The following is a 20,014-nucleotide window of genomic DNA, read 5'->3' as shown; positions in this document are numbered from 1 at the left end:
TCATTTTGGGATGACTGAAATGTTTTGGAACTAGATAGATGTGATGGTTGTACTACACTGTGAATATACTAAATGCCACTAAATTGTACACTTTAAAATGGTTAACTTTATGTTATGTGAATTTTACTTCAAATTTAAAAAAATTACATCATATAGTTTTTGTGATCTCATAAATAACTATGGCTTTGCTGTCATAGTTACCTTGTGACTATTGGAACCCATGTGCTTTGTAGCATTAGTACATTGGGAAAGTTCTTTCCAGCTGTGGGCAAGAAAATGCGAAGATGAATGATCCCAAGTGGGTTTCTTCCTAAAATAACAATTAAGGAATATAGTTTTGCTTTTTCATTTTTACTTGTAGAAACTGGTAAAACTTCTACCTTTGAGTGGGCCCTTGCTTGTTTTAAAAATGTGATCTGGGTTGGGAAGGGTTGGTTTTTTCATTTAATTTGAAAAGCATGTTTAAAATAACTTTATATTATTTGGAGATGGAGCAGCTTTTGATTTTATGAAAACTAAAGAATTTAAGATAGACATACAGAATTGCAGTAAGATTTTTCTGATGGTTTGCTATGTTGCACTGCTGGAGATTTTTGTGACACTTTTGAAAACTATCACAAGTGCTTTTTATTGTCAGTGGAATTGGTGTCAGGAATAAGCAATTTCTGTTTTCAGATCAAGCACAGCTGGTGCAAAAACTAAAAACCTTAATATCTTATGCCTGTTTTATTTTTTGAAGGAGGGACTTTAGGTTAGATTCTGGCAAAAGGTCTGAGCTTGAGAAGAGCGTCTTACTCAGAAAGGGAGAAGTGCTTTGCCCGCGGTCACGAAACTGTTCTTACGAAGGAACTTGATGCTTCTGCTCCGTAGTTGTGTGTCTGCCCCTGTGCTGTATGAGGACTTGTTTCTCTAGCAGTTGTTTTTTATGCTACTTGTCTTGCACCCTCCCACCTGGTTCCTCTTAGGACCCAAAACATGCCATCCAGGCTAAGAGTTTGTAGACATGAAACAAACAAAGCAGAGTGGTTTGTGGTGGATTGAACCCACAGCTTTGGACGTCATCAGCACCGGGTCCCAATCAACTGAACTAGAGAGTTAGAGAATAAATGCCTTGTTTCAGTGAGAGATTTGTAGTTTTAAAATTAGAAAGGATCTGGTAAGCATGGCAGAATATCCGGAATAAATGTAATAAGCTGAAGTAGTGGGTGAATGTAAGTATTCAGCTGAAAATAATTATTGCTTCTGCTGTCCATAAATTAGGAAGAGTTCCTTTTTGTGATGTTTGCTGGATAATTTTTTTAAATTAAGAAAAGGTTGGGTTTTTTAAAGTGGCAGAGAATTAAGCATTTAAAATAAATTAATTAGGAAAATTTTCCAACAAGAGCTAGCTTAGACATCGAGCTATTGTACCGTGACAGCAGTAGAAGAATGTGAAATGGGTGTATGGGACTACAGCTCCCTGCAAGGTTATATCCACCCAGGAACCCTGCCTGTGAACAGCATCTTATAGTGCATTTCCTTGCACAATTTTCTATACAGAACTTCCTGTACCTTAGTTTCCTCATCTGGGCAATTAGAATAATAGAATCTACCTCATAGGGTTGTTATAAAGATTGTTAGTTAAGGTAGTTAAAGCTCTTAGAACAGTTCCTGACGCAGATTAATATGTGTATATTAAAGACCTAAGATGATGGTGAAAGATCACTGGGAGCTACTCTGGTGAGGGGTGCTTTTTTGAGGGGCAGACTTGTTCACATTCAGATACCCACTGTCCACACTCTCTCTCATGTCCTGTTCAAAGTTCTGAGACCCTCTGATATACCCACTGTTGGGCCATATTACTGCTAATGGGCAATTTAACCAAAGAGAATGCTTTGGGAAAGAAAGAAAGAACCCCAAAGCAGTAGTTTTTCAACTCTTTCCCAAGTGATTTTAAGATTGCATGAAACATCTGTGGTGGTTTGTTGGAAACATATTACTGTCTCATTCATTTACCAAGAGTTACTGTGTGCCATCCTTGACATAGGGTAGAATGGGACAACATAGGGATAAGGGTCAGAGACAAAGATGAAGATAATATATAGCTCCCTCCATAGCCTGGAACTCACAGTCTAGACCTTTTTTTTCTTTTTTTTTTTTTTTTTTTACCTTCTAGAATCCATGTCAGGAGAATCCCAGGGCTTTGAATGGAAGAGCATCAGAAGATAGCACATCCTTAATAGTATGCGTCCTTGAAGTTGTAAGACGACACATCAGTTAATTTTATCATTTCTGCTAAGCCATCTCAAACTTAGGAGAGAGTGATGGAAACTCATTGGTGGAAAGAGATTTTAATGAATCATCTTGTTCTGATCTATTGTCACAATCAAGTTTACCTTTTTTCCCTTTTATTTTTCAGTTTCTGCTAGTGTTTTAATCGTTTTAAATTGCTAGTTCGTATTTTAATGACCTCTTTTGCTCTCCCCACCCTCTTGGTTTTTCTGTTTGTGTATAGTTCTGGTGAAAATGAATTAGAAAAGGAGATTGATGAGATTGGATAACTCAGCTTCCTAGAATACACTTTATCTCTTTTCTTGTGAAGTGATGATACTTCTTTTGTAGGACTGGATTGCAACTGCAGAAGCAACACCAAGTGAACCTTGAAAGATGCATATGGGGCTGCACAAAGAGAAGAGAGAAACTGGAGAAACCAATGAAGTAAGGAAAAAGTATGTTTTTTGGGTAAATAGTATGCTTCTGAACTTTAAGTTTCTTGCCATATGAATTACCATCACTTCGTAATGCCTAAGTCTCTATAGCCATATTTAGTCTCTGTACTGCTGTTAAACATTATTTTCTCCTTCCTCGGTTTTTATTGCTGAGCTCTTTGAGCAAATAATTTTTTTGGATTAATCTAAAAATGTGTATTGAATATATAATTTAGGTGATTTCTGAGGTTACTTGATAGAAGCCTGTTATATCTTAGGTTGACCATTGGGTATTATAAAAGTAGAGTTGTGTGTTGCGTCTCTGTGATGTGCAGGTTTAGTTTAAGGCCCACTTTTAGTCTGAGTGCAAAACTTATACTTCTGCTTTATTAAATGACTGACTTGAAAAACTAGAACACTAGTTTGAGTACCAGTTATCCAAGCCAGATTCTCAGGGCTCAAGATGTGTGGTACTGTCCTCTGGAATAGGAAGTGTTTTTCAATTTAAAACTTATTACTAAAGACAAAGCAGACTGGCAAATACTGTAGACACAGCCTTCTCTTGATACAACAGATGTGCCCTAGTAGAGTTATATACTCATGTATGTATTAGTTGGGAACTCAATTTGTTCTGTTATTGAGCTAAGCTTAGACACTGAGAGTTTTTGTTGTTGTTGTTGTTGTTATTGTTGAAGTTTTAAAATAAAGGAAATCTACTACATTATTTATCATTATAAAGTTAAGAACCTTTCTTCAGTATGCTGAGAAGAACTTTTTGGAAAGAATGGGGAGGAAACGGAGTCAGAGTTATCGATGGCATATAATGGGAGTTCTGTGCACAGCAGCCTGACTTAGACAACTGCATGGCGATGTCCCTCCCTCTGCCCGAGCCAGGGCCACCCAGCCCATGGGAATTTCCCCACAGTTGTTGCTCATGGAACTTCCTGCCTTATGGTGGATTGCAGCAGTATTACAGTTTTCTCATTCTTTAACTTTGAGTTGGAATGCCGAGTAGAAACTATTTAGTGGCCTTGCATATCAATCCTCTAAACTAAAAATGGCCTAAGACGAGTTTATTCACAAGGAAACTTGTACATGTGTTTTCTAGCGCTCACCTTCACAGGGACTGCTTCAGTCACACTGGTCTCCTTACTGTCCTTCAGTCACACTGGTCTCCTTAATGTTCTTCAGTCAACCCAGAATCTCCTCTGAGATAGTCACGTGGCTCCTGCCCTCCTCCTTTTTCAGGTTTCTGCTCTGGGGGCACTGTTAATGCAAAGAGTTAAGCGAAACTGGAATCCCTAGGAGTTTTCTGTGATGTCAGTGCTGGTACCTACCCCCTGCCCTGACAACACTGAGCCGTCTTGCCTTGCTCCAGCTTACCTCCCTTCTCCCACTCTGTTGCTCCTACCTATCAAGTGTGTTGCTTGGTTTATTCTATACATCATGCTTTTTCCTTTTAAAATTAATCTTTTCCTTTTAAAGGCACATAGCATTTAACTCAGCAATTGCATTTATAGGAATTCATCTTACATATAGCCTCATACAGCTAGGCAGGTAATCTTGTACCTCCTCAGCCTCTGTTAGATGCTCATGTATGCCTCCGATCTCAAAGACTAATTGTCTCTTGCTGCCACCGTTCCGTTGTTGCCATGGGTCACGTTCCCCTACAATAACTTGGGCAATGTCCTGCGTCTTTGCCTAAACTGCAGTGGACTGGGGGCATTGGCACAGCCACTATGTCCCCTTCTGGGCTTCGTCTTTTGAACTCCTGTTGCCTTGCAACAGTCTTTCTCTTCCCATTTGTGAATATCATGAATGGCTAACTTTTTGCATTGCACTTTGTAGGTATTTAGATAATTAAGTATATAAGAATGGTCTCTCGACTTAGCTGCACATTAGAATCACTTTAGATGCTTTGTAAATCACTAATGTCTGGTCCCACCCCCAAAGATTCTGAGGCAATTTGTCTGGGGTGAGGTGTAAGCATTGGCATTTTAAAAAGCTGCCTGAGTGATTTTCATGTGTGGTCAAATGTGAGGACTAGAAATACTATTGACTTTTCTATATTGGTGATGACTTTTGTTGCTTTAAACTAATCATAACCATTTAAGTGATTCTTTTGGGTTTATAAATATATAATGGTATGTATGTAGAAAAATTTTGCCTCTGCCTTTTACTATATTTGTATTTCTCATTTGTTTTCATGTAGCTTTGTATTAGAAGCACTTCTGACACTGTGTTAATTAACAGTGATGATAAAATGCTGCTTCATTTTGTGCCTTTTTTCGTTTTTTAATTGAAGTATAGTTGATTTACAATGTTGTGTTAGTTTCTGGTGTACAGCAGAGTGATTCAGTTATACATATATATTCTTTTTTTATTTCTTTTCTGTTATGGTTTATTACAGGATATTGAATATGGTTTTCTATGTTATACAGTAGGGCCTTTTTGTTTATCTGTTTTATGTATAGTAGTTTGTATCTGCTAATCTCAAACTCCTAATATATCCCTCCCCTTCCCCCTTTCCCCTCTGGTAACTATAAGTTTGTTTTCTATGTCTGCAAGTTCTGTTTTGTAAATAAATTCACTTGTATCATATTTTAGATTCCACATATAAGTGATACTGTATGGTATTTGTCTTTGGTTTTCTGACTTCACTTAGTCTGATAATCTGTAAGTCCACCCATGTTACTGCAAATGGCATTATTTTATTCTTTCTTATGACTAAGTATTCCATTGTATATATATATACCACATCTTCTTTATCCATTCGTCAGTTGATGGACATTTGGATTGTTCCATGTCTGGGCTATTATACATAGTGCTGCCGTGAACACGGGGGTGCCTGTATGTTTTCAAATTAGGGTCTTCTCTGGATATATGCCCAGGAGTGGGATTGCTGGATCATATGTGTACCTATTTTTATTGACTGCCTGTCTCATTTCTTCCTCAAAGTGTATTGTTGATATTTGGTTTTAAATAGATACTCTAAAAAGGGTAAGAAAGTATATCTTTATTACTAGTTTTAGAATTTTAAAATTAAGAATAGCTGTTGGAGTTTAACAAATGACACTTTGGTATTTGCTGACATGACACAATTTAAAAATTTAACCTATTCCTAGGTTCTATTTACTATTATTTTCTTTTAAATTTTTGAGCCTAAATTTTAAGTAAGCTTCATCTGTAGTTTTTCTCTCTTCATTTTCTTTAGTCAGTTTTAGGATCAGGTTAGTACAGTAAACTAGATAACCTATATCTTGACCTATTTTAGGCATGATTTCTATGAGTTGTTTGTTTCTGGAGAGTTTGAAATGATCAACTAACAAACCATCAGAGCCTAGTTGCTTCTAGGGATGGAGGTATAGTTATTTATTTTTTCAAGGTGTTGGTCTAGTTAAGTATTTCATTTTTGCCAATGTTAGAATTCTGTTTTTAATGGAAAATCCATCTTTTTAGCTTTATCCAAATTTATTAACACATACATAGTATTTCCCTATTTATTGCTTTTTTATGTCCTGTATGTCCAGTTTTTTATGTCCAGTTTCATGCATTTGTTCTTTTTTGTAACTAAATTTAGTACTAATATCACTTTTAGTCTCTTCTCAGAACTTTTAGTTGAAATATAAAACTTTAGAAGCACAGGAGGAGGCAGTGAAACTCAGCGTCCTCCTCCCTCCCAGTCCTCTTTCGTGGGCAGCACCTCCTGCGAGCTTCTTGTGGGTCCTTCCAAAGTACTTTGGTTTTGCTTTCAAAATACCTACTTCTTTTCTTTTTAAGAAAAGTTCTTCCCATTTTGTTTTATTTTTACCTTTTGGTTGTTTGTTTCTCAAGATTATGGGTTGCATTTTTAGTTTTTATTTTTGCTTTTTGACAATACTTAAAGCAATGCCTGTCCTCTATTCTTTTTTTCATAGTCTATAGATTTCTTGTGTAGTGACTTTGTTATATTTTCTAATTTCATCATTGTTATTTCAGAGCTTATCTCTGTAAGCAGAATATTGTTGGATTTTTTCTGTTCAGCCAAGCTTGAAGATTCCATAACTTATGTGTGAACTTAGCTTCTTTAATTTATGGGTGCTATTGCATTTGTTATGTTTTCTACGGATAATTTGTCTCTTAATTTATATATTGATTAGTTGTCTCTTTTCTGTTATACCTCTGTTTTATGAAATGTTCTTTCCTTCTTTTTAACTTTAAAACAAAATTAAAAGTGAATAGTTTTCCTAGTACTAAAAATAACATTTGTTCCTCTATTTACTATCATCAAGGCAAAAGCAGGAACTTTCCTTTCCTTCCTTATTATAAGGAAATACAGTTTCTCCCCATTTTGTCATCCCCTCTTCCTATTCCTTGTCTGAACCCATTATTTTTACCCTTCATGTTTTATATTTGTTCCATGGGATACATTCATTCTTCTGGACTTCAGCCTGGTACTCAAGTATTTTGCTCTCTTTGATCAAGTTAGTTAACAATCACTGAGACCTTACTGAGCTGGACAGACACTGAGCTAGATGTGGGACATACAGAGGTAAAGGCAGGTCTGTCCTTGCCTTTATGGTCCCCTTCAGGTTGAGGAGGTGGCATGCATGCAGGCCAACAATGGCAAAAGATGTGATGTGTCAGATGTGCTGGAGACGCAGAGAGGGAGGGAATGGTGTTTAGTGCGTCAGTGCAGGTGGCTTGGAAGCTGAGTGTTACTGTGCCAGTACGGCTTTGTGGGGTAGAGAATAAATGAATTGGCAAAAGCCTGAAGGTACCCAAGTTATTGCCCAAGTTCATCAAAATCTGAAAGTACCCAAGTGGCTGGAAATGAGACTGGACAAAGGGATGTGGGGTCCAGATTGTGAAGCACCTGGCATGCTTGGCCAACAAGTTTTAGTTTGTATCCATGGGCTGTACCACAGAGGTTTTAAAGCAGGAGATCACTGTGTTAAAGTTTGTCTTCAGGAAGACAACTCTGGCTATTGTGTGAAGCACGGACTCTGGGTGAAATCAGTTAAGCAGCTGTGGCAGTCATCCAGGTGAAAGATGATGAGAACTTGAACAAGGTGGCAGCAGTGGTGATGGAGAAGATGAGATGTTTAGAGACAGAATCTAAAAATACTAGCGCCTGACTCTGGTGAGATTGGGAATTAGAGGGTGACTTAGAGGGTTTTCTTGTTTGTCTGTTTTAGGAAAGGTAATAATAGGCAGTGGAAATATTGACTACCTTGTGTAGTGGGGTAAAGGTTGTGGATGGGGTTGCAAAGACTACTTTAAAGAGAGACAGAGAATTTTAGGACTTTCTGAATTTAAAAAACCGTCAAAAGGTCTAGGAAAACATAGCTAGGAGCAATGGGAAATGTGGGTCAGAAACTCAGCTGAGATGTAGGGGCCAGAGGTAAAGATTGTGAGATGTACTTGCTCCAAGGAGGAGGTCAAAGCCATAGAATAGATATAGAGTTCACCTCGGTAGAGCATGTAGACAGGAAAAAAGGGCTTATGTTGGCCTCTTAGTAAAGACCAGTCTTTATGTTCAGGAACTCAAAATTGTCCTGAGCAGTGTAATACATGTCCAGCATGGGGAGGTGAGAGCTTTTTCAGATGGCTTTATCTTCTTAATAGCCCTGTGTATGGAAATTATTACTACCCTACTTTGTGGGCCAGGAAACTAAGGCTCCAAGGCATTGTTACTCAGCTAGTAAGTGGGATTGCAAACCAGGCCTGAATGCCAAGCAGATGCTAGAGGAAGAGGTAGGGGAGGAGCAGAGCAGAATGGTGTGAAAGAGATGATGTCCTGCAAGGGGTAGTGGCCAGCTGTGGCCATTCACCCAGAGATCCAGTGGGATAAGGAGAAGCTAAGTCCCTGGTGTTCTCAGTTAGGAAACTGATAGTGATCCCAGCACGCTCGGTCCACGGAGTATGGCAGTCAGCTCACCCTGGAGTCAGAAGGAGCTGAGGAAGTGCAGACAGCGCTGCTGACTATGGCTCTGGGAGAGACTTGTTGGTGTAGGACTGACAAGCGTCTGGTCTGGGGGTGGCATCATTTTGTTTGTTTACAGATGACAACTTGAGGTATTCTGATTCACTCATCTTTTTTACATTGAAGTCTTAGATTGCTTTGTCTCTAGGCTTCTGTTACTTTAAAAAAAAGAAAAAAGTCAGAGTAACTCTGTCAAGGGGGAGGGCATAGCTCAGTGGTAAAGTGTGTGCTTAGCATACACAAGGTCCTGGGTTCAATCCCCAGTACCTCCATTAAAAACCAATCAATCAATCAATAAACCTAATTACCTTCCCCTAAAAAAAGTTTTTTAAAACTTTTAATTAAAAAATAAATAAATAAAATTTAAAACTTACCAAACAAAATGTAACTGCTGGATTCCCTTTCACATAACCTGCTTGTTTACCTTGTTTACTTGGAGTTCTTTTCACCTTGTTGTCATATGTTTCCAGGCTGTTGTCTTAGTGACCCTCTTTGATTGCTAATTATGTGTGGCATCCTGAGAGCCCCTTGTCATTTCTACTCTCAGGTCTTTCCTTTCTGGAAGTGGTTTTCTTGTTATTTTAGTCTTTTTTTCCATTCAGCTTCCTCCAGAACTCAAATTCACAGACTGTGTCTCTCATCCGGATGATAATTTGTTCTTGCATTCTCTAACAACAGGAGAGCTTGAGCACACGTTCCAGAACAAAGCTTGCCTGGGTTCAAATCTTGTAGCTGAGGGACCTTGAGCAAGTTACTTTTTGTAACTTCTTTGTGCCTCTTTGTCCTCATCTGTAAACTGGAGGCAGTAACAATACCTACTAGCAAGGGCTGTGATGAGAGTTAAATGAACTAGTGCCTTCAAGGAACTTGGAGTGAACAGTGTCCAGTGAACGTCATGTATTCCACCACTGTTAGCTCTTCTTGTTGTTGTCATTGTTCTCGGGGAACGTAGCAATAAACCAGAAATAGGCAAATCCTGGGAACCACGTAGCATTCCTTCAAGTTGTTAAGGAGTTTGGCGGTGAACACTTTTAACCTTGGTCCAGATTTGGCATCTGGAGTTTCAGATGTCCACTGTGTGACCTCACCTTCCCTGTGGCAGTGTTCAGTTAATTTCCATTAAATGCAGGCCATAAAATTACTTCTAGCTTACTGTATAGTTCTTCCAAAAAGAATCTTACTTAATTTTGCCCATCCCATCAGTAAATAACAGATGCTGGCCGAACTATCTATAGTGCTGTCTTAGCTTAGGCTGCTGTAACAAAATACCATAGACTAGGTGGCTTATAAACAACAGATATTTATTTCTCACTGTTCTAGAGGCTGGACGCTGAGATCAGGGTACCAGCGTGGTCAGGTTCTGGTAAGGGCCCTATCCTAGGCTGCAGATGGCATTTTTCCTGTTGTATCCTCATTTGGTGGAGAGGGGTGAGAGAGCTCTCTAGGGTTCTTTTTATAAGGGCACTGATCCCATTCATGAGATGAGAGTTCCACTGTGAGGACCTCATTGTCTCCCAAAGACCCAATGTCCTAATACTATCACACAGGGGGTTAGAAATTCAGTGAGTTTCAGGGTGGAGTGGCCACAAACATTCAGCCCATAACAAGTACCAAACTCTGATGGTGTGGTTATGAACACTCCATATTTTTTTTTGACAATGAAGATGTGCTATTTTTATAAGTAGAAGAAAAATAAACTTCATTGAACAATCAAAAATCAAAAAAGTAATAACAAAGTGCTTGTGTGACAGAAACATATCAACTGATCTCTTGGAGTTTTTAAGGAAAACAAGCAGGCTTATAAATGAGGGAGCCAGTAATCCCTTAAGAAATGTTCGTCAGAATTTGCATAGTCTCAAATAAACTTCTTCGACATACTTATTAACTATAAAGGAAGGAAAAGTTACTGTCTTTTCTTTCCTTTATAGTTAGACAGTGGAGAAACCACCTTAGCCAAGTGGTCAGTCATGGTCAGCATCACTAGTGGTAAGAGGCAGCAACATCATGAACCCCATGACATAATACCCCGAGAAGAACACAACATCATTTCTGTGGTTAAAATGTACAACCTCAGTGTAATCATGAGAAAACATCAGGCAAACCCAAATCAAGGGGCATTCAGCAAAGTAATGGATTAATATTTTTGAAAAGTGTGAAGGGCATGAATAACAAGGAAAAGACTGAGGAACTGTTGGGGGACTAAGACATAGTGACTACACACAATGGGGATCCTGGGTAGGATCCTAGGACAGAAAAAGGACATTAGTAGGAAAAAAAAAAACTGGTGTAATTTGAATAAGATCTTTGATTTAGTAATAGTATTGTGCCAGTGTTAATGTCCTGGTTCTGTTCGGTTACTATGGTTATTTAAGTTTAGGGGAAGCTGGGTCAAGGATATAGGGAAACTCTCTGTACTATTTTTGCAACTTTTCTAAAATTAGCACAAAATTTAAAATGTCAAAGTTGTCTGTTTTCCCTCTATCTCATTTTTCTTTTAAGTAAAAAGCCATCATGGAGTGGAGACACTATTTGGTCCTGGGTAGAAACTGGCTTAAGAAGAAGAAAGCAAGCTTAGAGTTAAGTTCCCTTCTCTGAGTGGGTAAATGTTAATGATGGCCTTCCACAGTGTTGCCTCTAGGTTCATCCCAGATACGTCGAATTTCCTAGACCTTTCTAAAGTGTACATTAGTAAAAAACTATGCTGATGGGAGATTTTTCTGAAAATTTTATGAGGCCAAGTGGATAGAAAATTAGAGAATGCAAGACATTGCATTTAAGGGGAAAAAAAAATCCAAACCAATCTTAAACAGAGTCATGGGTCGTATTACTTAGCCCCTGGGGGTCTCTGAAGATACTGTGCAGTGTTTGTTGCTGAGGCCAAAATGACTTGAAAATTGGTGCACATCCATTCAGAGCTGCCCAGACCCAACTGATTCTCTGGAGGTATATGTAGATGAAAGACCCTCTTTGGTCATTAGGGAGAAGCCAAATTAAAGCCCTATAAACAAAAAAAATCTTAAAAGCTGGGGTTTATGACGTGTTCAAATGAAGAATGTCTCAAAGGGACATGGAGTCTGGGAAGGATTTGGAGGGTTGGACTCTGTCAGAGTACATTTCACTCTGTCCACAGGAGGTGAGATGCCACAGTGGCCTGGGGCTGACAGTCTGGTTGCTGCAGAGCTGGGCTTGCTTCATGTGTGGGTCAAAAACATTCTTAGAAGCTCTAAATTTGTTCCTCAGGCAGCGACCAGATTCGGGATTCTGTTTCCCAGATGCCCTGATGTTAGGAAAGGACAGTTCTGGGTAAATTTCAGGAACACTGGGGCTCCTGAAGAAGTATAGCCCCTCCAAAATGTGGGCTGTGGTGTTGGGACCTAGTGTGTCTCCGCTGAGTTTGGTTGGTATTAAACCAATTTAAGAATTATCCAATTAAGAATTATAGTAATCTCGGTGAACCAAAAATACATCATATTTCTGAACTTATAAAGCTGGGGACTAGATCAAATACTTATTCAATCAACAAATATTTTGTGAGCACCGATTACAGGCCAGGCACTGACTTAGGCCCCGAGAGCACAGCAGTGAGTAAGACAGTCATGTTCCTTGCCCTCATGGAGCCCGCAGAGCCGGGGGCAGTTCCGCTGGGCCTGAACCAGCCAGCCCACCAACTCACTCAAAGATGCCTCCACTAAAAGGGCTTGGTTTACACCAAGATAAACGTTTGCCTGTATTTAATCCTAGAATTTTTAAAACCTCATTATGTGTATTTTATGTTCTTTTAATTTCTTTCCAATAGTGCTGAAAAGAAAAGGTGTTTTTATGTGCCCTTCATATATTTAATTTACATAATTTGGAAGCAGCATTTGGTGCCTTTAATCCTTAAACCTTCCCCCTCTCCTGGCTGCTTCCTCAGGCTCTGATGTTGAAGACTCTCTGTCAGGCGTAGTGGGTTTGCTCAGTGCCCATGGCCATCAGAAATGTGTTTACCAAGGCGGAGCGAGCTCTGGGAGGCGCAGCGTGGCCAGCTGGCAGCGTCCAGAGGGAACCGGCCCTTCTCTGCTGCTGCATGGACTTTTCTCCCTTCCTGAATTTAATCTCTTGGGTCAGGTTCCAAATTGAACCTCAAAGCAATGAACCAACTAGAATGGTGCTAACTAACTCGATTCCACAATACTGTTTGTTAGTAAGCTCTTCCCTGGCACTTCCTCCAGAGGCTCTGGGCCTTCCTATTGAGGAGAGATGCCTTGAATTGGTAAAATAGTTATTGTAACAAATTTTGAGTTATTCTATATAAAGAGTGCAGTGGATAAATGATGAGCAGTATTTATCAGGTAGAAAAATAAAGATTTTTTTTTGTGGTCAACAATTATTTTTGAAAACTCACCCCTCCTAACCCATGGAGTATGTAAATGGATCATCACTTTTTCAAAGTACTTTTGCAGAACAAAGTCTACATTCATCAGTAGAGCTTTCTGCCATCTGATCCCAATCTCTTTCCAACCTCAACTCTTTTAACCCATCCCTACCTACCTTTTATTAAGCACTAGTAGGCTCTCTGTACGCGTACTTTCATATTACCAACCTTTTCTTCCCCTTCTCTGCCTTTGAGTCCCAGATCATCAAATGTCACCCCCTTGAGGCCTTCTTTGGTTTTCCTCAGTCATTATTATCAGTCTGTTTTTCTGTTGGCCCAAGCCCATGGTATCACTTCTCCTCTGGCACACATCACCCACCACTTTGTGATACTTCTATTGACATGGCTTTCTCCTCTCCTGGATTATCAGCTCCTTGAGGTGTCAGGGACTCACACATTCATCTTCATATTCTCTAAATATCCAGCATAGTGAGTGTGCTAACACTGATTGTGCTTGCACTGTTCCAGCCACTGTCTAAGCACTTTATGTATACTATCATGTTGAATTGTCATAATAACCCTAAGAAAGAGAAACGCTTATCTCTTTTTCACAGATGAGGAAACTGAGGCATAGAAAGGTTAAGAATTTTGCCCAAAGCGACAATGTGAAGAGTTAGGATTTGAACCCAGGCAATCAGTTGGGAGTCAGGGCTTCCAGCCACTACCTGATACTGGAATAAAACATGAAAATGTCCATGCCCTGTACTGCCCATTTTACTGGCATAATGATAGCCAGCTTTTATTAAGCACCAGCTACCTGGCAGGAACTGAGCTAAGAGTTATGTGTTTATCGTCCTGACCCTGATGAAATCCCCATGAGGCACATGCCATTATTATTCCATAGGTGAGGAAACAGATTCCGAGAGCCTAGGGTTAGGCAGCTGTGCTAGGCAATTCTACAGGGTGTGTCTTGGAAGTGTTTCCAGGTAAATGAACAAATGGGTGAATAAAGACTGGAAGAGGGTTTGGGAAGAGAACTAATGTGTATTGAGTGCCTTCCAATCTTTTCCATAGGATATGCCTTTCCCAAACATACTGCAAAGTTGAAAGAATTTTACAGTGAGCAGCTGTACACCCACCACCAGGTTTGACCGTTAACATTTCACTCTGTGCTTCCTACCCTTCTCTCCAGCTGTCTGCCCGTTGTATTTTTTATGCGTCCCCCTCAGTGCTCAGCACACATGTCACTAAGTACAGGTCATTATTTGTTTGTAGTTTTTTTGTTTTGAGGTAAGATTTGTGCATTTCATTATAGTTAAATTTTAACTGTACATTTGCTGAATTTTGATAAGTGCACACACCTGTGTAACCCAAACTCCTACCAAGATAGCATTACTCAGAAAGTTACCTCATGTCCCTTCCCAGTCAATGCCCACCCCTACCTCCCAGAGGAATGTCTACTATTTTTGTGTTGTATTTTTATGTTTTCTTGTTTCAAAAGAATTTAAGGTGACTCATTTAGGTCCACAGAGATATGAAACATAAATCACAAATGAGAAGTAGTTGAAAAAAAGAAACTAAGGTAGGAATGTTAAATGGCTCCAGGAGAGCACCTATGACATGCCAGGCACTTTTATAAGTAATATATTACTTAATCCTCACAAGAGGTATGCATACTTATTTCCATTTTGTAGATGAAGAGGCTGCAAAGTTATGTGGCTAATAAGTAATAGGGACACCCTTTGACTCCAGAGTCCATGCTTTTTCCAGTCTAGCCCAAAAAAGCAAGACAAAAAGAAAGCTTATTTTAAAAGTTAGCATGGTCTCCAATAATATGTGCTCAGGTATTTGTAAAATACCTCATCATGTTTGTAGTTTACATCATGGGAGATAGTAAGGGTGGAGGCACTGAAATAGTCCTACAGTGTTTGCAAAGTGCTGTAAAGTCAAGGTTGGCTTTGAGTTATCCTTTATGGCCCTGGAGATGAAATTCCATGTCCTCAGTAAGATAAAAAGGCAGTGTTTCCAGAATTGGTGATAACCTTGGGAAGTCTAGAAATGAGCCAGCTGACGGTGAAATCAGGCCGCAGCAACAACAAGGAGGCATCTTCTACATGAAAGAGTCTTGGCCAGAGCTCTCAACTTTGACTCTAAGAGGGTTCATTTGTTAGTTGCATTAAGAAGGAGTAGAAGTAATCCTTGGTAAAAGAATTATAAATCTCTAATACAGAATCTTATAAATTGTTTTATCTGCTATCTTCTGTATTCTATTTTGAATCTCCTTTATAATAATAGCTTGGATATACAAATAAAGAGTAAGGAAGAATTGAAGATTGCTTTGAGTTTTCTTGAAATGCCAGAAGAAGGATTGGGTCTGCTGTAGTAGGAAGCTTATCACACGGCTCCTGGATAAAGTTAGGGAGAGACTTTGGAAAAGAAAGGAAGATATGGGTGTGAAATTGATACCGACTTGGCAATATCAAATAGAAGAATTAAGTCTTCTGTACTGTGGCTCCCTGCATGGTGGGATGATCCTCTTGTGGCCTTGGGTGATGCAGTGAGGAAACACGGGAACCAGCTCAGTGGTCAGGCCTGTGGAGACCTTGGGCAGTGACTCTGGAGACCACTGAAAGTGAGGCAAGTTTCCAGCAGTTCTGCTCTGCTATCCACGCTGGCCCCTCCCCCATCTGTCATCTCCTTTCCCACTCCCTACTCCCATTCCCTGGATCTTATGCCCAAAACTCACAGAGAGAACCCTTTCTGAGTCTTCTAGGACTCCTGCCTTGTACCCCTGGTCCTCTGGAGAGCAGGAAAGGGAGGGACAACCAACTTGCCAGTAAGAAGATTCACGTTAATGGTGGCTACTGATGGTAAATATTACTTCCTCCTCCCCAGGCAATAGCAGTTATCTTTAATAGACTGATTTAATTGAAGAGAATTTTTAAAAAATAATTTTTGTTTTCTGATTATAAAAGCAAAAGCATTCTTATGGTAGAAATCTGAAAAATATAAGAAAGCATAATGAAGAGAATTGAGATTCCTGTTAGTGATACCCTGAAAGGCATTCTTTTTAGGCATTTATTTATAAGTTGTTTACATACAGTGTGAAGTCATGCTATATATACATTTTATCTCTTGCTTTGAAAATATTTGTGTATTTACTTATTTAATTATCATGTCTTATAAAATGTGCTATTCTAAGCATTTTCCTGTGTCATTGAAATTATTCACAGGCATAATTTAAAATAGCTATTGATATTCCATCTGTTGTATGGACAGCACTTTTATTTCATTGAATTTGAAGTGAGTTTTGTGTGAACAGCATATAGTTAGGTTGTGGTTTTATCCATTCTGCAATGTCTACTTTTTAATTGGTATATTTAGACTATTTTCACTTAAGGTAATTATTGACATATTAAGGGTTTTAATTTGCCATTTTATTATGTTTTGCTTCCTGTTTCTCTTTTCTTGCCTTTCTCTGAGTTACTTGAACATTTTTTAGGGTTTTGTCTTATATGTAGTGTTTTTGAGTGTATCTCTTTGTATCATTTTCTTAGTAGTTGCCCTGAGTATTACAATATACATATTTGACGTATAATAGTCTACTGGTATCAACATTTCACCACTTTGAGTGAAACAAGGAAACCTTAACTTCCATCTAGGTCCCTTTAACCACCCCCCCTTTTAAATATAATTATCTTGAGCATCAGATGGTATTATGATTTTTGTTTCAGTTAAATATGATATAAAACTCATGAGGAGGATAGTCTACTGTGTGTACACATATTCTTTTTCTGTTCTTTATTACTGATGCTTCAAGATTTCTTCTTTCATCATTTCCTTTCTTTTTGAATAACTTCTTTTAGCCATTCTTTAAGGGTAGGTCTTCTAGTGACACCTTCTTTCAGTTTTTCTTAGTCTGAGAATGTCTCTTTTCCCCTCCAATCTTGAGGTATAGTTTCCCCACATACAGAGTTCACGGTTGACAGTTCTTTTCTTTTAGCATTGAGAATGTTGTGCTACTTCCTTCTGGCCTCTATCGTTTCAAATGAGAAATCTTTCATCATTTGAATTGGTATTCCCTTATAGACAATGTGTTGTTTTTCTCTGCTTTCAAAGGTTTTTCTTCTTTTATGAGAAGTTTAATCATCATGTATCTTGTCATGGATTTCTTTGGGTTTATCTATTTGAGGTTTGCTCAGCTTCTTGAATCTTTAGGTTTATGCCTTTCACCAGGTTTGGGAAATTCTCAGCTATTATCTTTTTGAATACTCTTTCAGCCCCTCTCTTTTTATTCTCCTTTTGGGACTCTGATGATATGAACATTGGATATTCTGTTACTGTCTCACAAGTTTCTGAAGCTCTGTTCTTTTGCTTTCAATCTGTCTTCTTTCTTTTGTTCATATTGGATAAGTTCTTTTGACCTACTTCAAGCTCATTGATTCTATCCTCTGTCATCTCTACTCTTATTAAGCCCATCTAGCATGTTTTTATTTCTGTTTTTGTGTCTTTCAGTTCTATAATTTTTATTTGGTTCTTTTTTATAACTTCTTTTTCTTTGATAAGATTTTCTATTCTTTTCATTTGTTTCAAGAGAATTTGTAATTGCTTGTTGTAGCATTTTTGTGATGGCTGCTTTAAAATCCTTTGTAAGCTTATTCCGACATCAGATTGATCTTGGTGTTGTTATCAGTTGATCGTCTTTTCTCATTCAAGTTGTGATTTTCCTGGTTCTTGGTCTGAAGGGGATTTTCCACTCTATTCTGGACATTTTATCTATTATGTTAGGAGACTCCAGGTCCTATTTAAATCTTTTATTTTATCAGAAAGTCACTCTCTGTAGGTTTAGCACACTGGTTGGGATCTACTGTTGTGGGCTATGGTTCCAATGACTATTTTTCAGAGCCTTTGATATGACTGTTTTGGTCTGCTTGGTTTATCTGGTGCAGCTGGGGCCCCCACTGGACCCTGCAGGTGCTATCTGATGGAGGGAAGAAATTTTCTCAGGCCATGCTCTCTAGTGCCTCCAGCATAGAGAAAGGAGTCTCCATGCTGCTGGGATAAAGAGTACTTCCTGGGTGCCCTGCAGGGAGGGAGAGTTTTCCCAGATTGCTTTATTATCAGTGGGTTCCTGATCTGGCCTCCTTGTTAGTACTGTCAGCTGGCCTGGTGGTGTCAGCAGAACTCCTGTTCTATCATAGGGAAGGATGAGCCTACCCAGGTTGCCTTCTGTTGCTAGGCTGGGGCTTGGGAAACATTGGGCCTGGGCCACTTTCTTCAGTTGGATGGGGGAGGCATAAGATGCTCTGCTGCTGTGTTCTTCCAGCCCAGGGGTCCCTAACATGTTCACCTTCCTTTTTCTACCTTTCAGACTTCTCTTTTGGTTGCCTCTTGTGTTATTTCCAGGGTTTATAGTTGTACTTAGCAAGGAGGCTGGGAAGAAATGGTTTATGTCATCCTGTCCAGGACCATGACAGGGTTCTATTTAGCCATTTGTCTTTTGGCTGATTAGGTTGTTTTAAATGGTGAGTATACTAGAGACATCATGATGCTAAGTGGGGGTGCGGGGGCTTCCGACAGCCCTGAAATCTGAAAGGCTTCCTTACTGCACAGACCCATGGGCCTGGACCCGGGCCTGGTTGGCCGCCCGGTACAGGCTGTTACTCATCTGTCTTCCACTTGCTTGGCTGTAATATCAGTTCTTCGTGTCTGCTTTAAAGGCAGGCATTTCTTGTTCTTATGCTCATTGAATAATGGAGTACTTTGTCACACTTCTCCATGATTAAAACAGATAAACTGTGGCGTTTGTAGAGCCTTTTTCTCAGCCTTTCCTTTTGGTTAATTGTGTTTCTCTTTTGGCAAAGGTTTAGTATTAAATTCAGTCATGCAAATTGTGTTTAATTGTGATTTAACTAAGAGATATTTATTTTTGTGTGTGAATATTTATATTTCAGGGCTGCAAAACAATGACCAGGTTTTATCATAAATTAGTGTAAAAAGTTTTTGACATTTTTCCACTTGCATATGAGGAATTTGAGGTCATCTCAGTTCATCCACAGTAAATGTGTCTTAAAAAAAAAAAACAGAGAGGGAAATCCTTTGTATTGGAAGCCATGGGTCCCTTTGTATAGTTTACAATAATAGTTTTGCACAAATAATTTCAGGTTAAAATTGCATACTATTTATTCCCACCCATTTCCTTTATTGGCTGTGACACACAGGAATTACGCCCATTGCTTGACTAACCTTTCTGACCTTTTGTTACTTGGCTATAAATTGACTTGGGTCTTTTGCAAAAACACTGTCAGGGGGGAAAAATCTTTTTGTTAGAACCCAGCCAATTCCTGCTTCAGTGCAGAACAGTTTGTTCTCCTGAAGAAATGAGCCAGTTCAGTGAACAGAAAAACATAGCCGTGAACTGGCATCGCCAAAAACTGCAAAGGCGATTGCCTGCGATCACTGCGCGGAGCAGGGAACTTTATAAAAGATGGGGCTGTGGGGAGAAAAATACAGTTTGGTGTTCCGCGGGCTTTAGGTAATGTAATTGACTTGTTAGAGTTGTAACCACATAAAAAAGGTTTCTTTTTCTGAGCCCTGGCCATCACCGCCATTTTACCATTTTAGAGGAGAGTTTTGTCCAGCTCGCCCTCTGCCTGCTCCCCCAGGGACAGGCTGCTCTTGTAGCTCACAGCCCCTGCATTTCTGTGGTCTTCCCACCAGGTTGGAAGCTTCTCTTAACACTGTAAACATTTCCCAAGTGACTGCTCTGTGCAAGACCGAGTCCTGGGTTCACCTCCAAAGAAGATATTTGTAGTGGTTGAGTGAATTACGAAAAAAATGGACAATAACTACATTCAGCATGGCAGGTGCAGGAACAGACAAAGGTACAAGACACAGTCAGTACTTGCCAGATTGTCACAGAAGTCGGGGCATTGGAATGAAATCTGAAGACAGTTTAGGAGTTTGCCAAATAGATGAAGGGAGGAGGGTGTTCTGGGCAAAGAGAGG

At 39.3% G+C, this 20,014-nt stretch overlaps 1 protein-coding gene across 11 annotated transcripts in view; it reads left to right on the top strand.

Annotated features, from left to right (window-relative positions):
* The window catches only part of ZHX3 (zinc fingers and homeoboxes 3), a 120,924-nt gene that overhangs the window by 53,927 nt on the left and 46,983 nt on the right, over positions 1–20,014 (top strand). For 5 of the 11 annotated variants that reach the window (XM_045519384.2, XM_074347281.1, XM_074347284.1 and 2 more), the window contains one exon: positions 2,602–2,697. The exons of 1 other annotated variant lie outside the window; for it this stretch is intronic. The gene's annotated coding sequence lies outside the window, so the exon portion shown is untranslated. Of the gene's footprint in view, positions 1–2,601; positions 2,709–20,014 lie in introns of all 11 variants that reach the window. 5 more of the 11 variants (XM_010958739.3, XM_074347280.1, XM_074347283.1 and 2 more) reach the window with 1 other exon arrangement.

Source organism: Camelus bactrianus, chromosome 19 (assembly GCF_048773025.1).
Source record: "Camelus bactrianus isolate YW-2024 breed Bactrian camel chromosome 19, ASM4877302v1, whole genome shotgun sequence".
Taxonomy (NCBI): Eukaryota; Metazoa; Chordata; class Mammalia; order Artiodactyla; family Camelidae; genus Camelus; species Camelus bactrianus.
The sequence above is the reverse complement of the archived record's forward strand: the minus strand, read 5'-3'. Positions and strand labels throughout refer to the sequence as shown.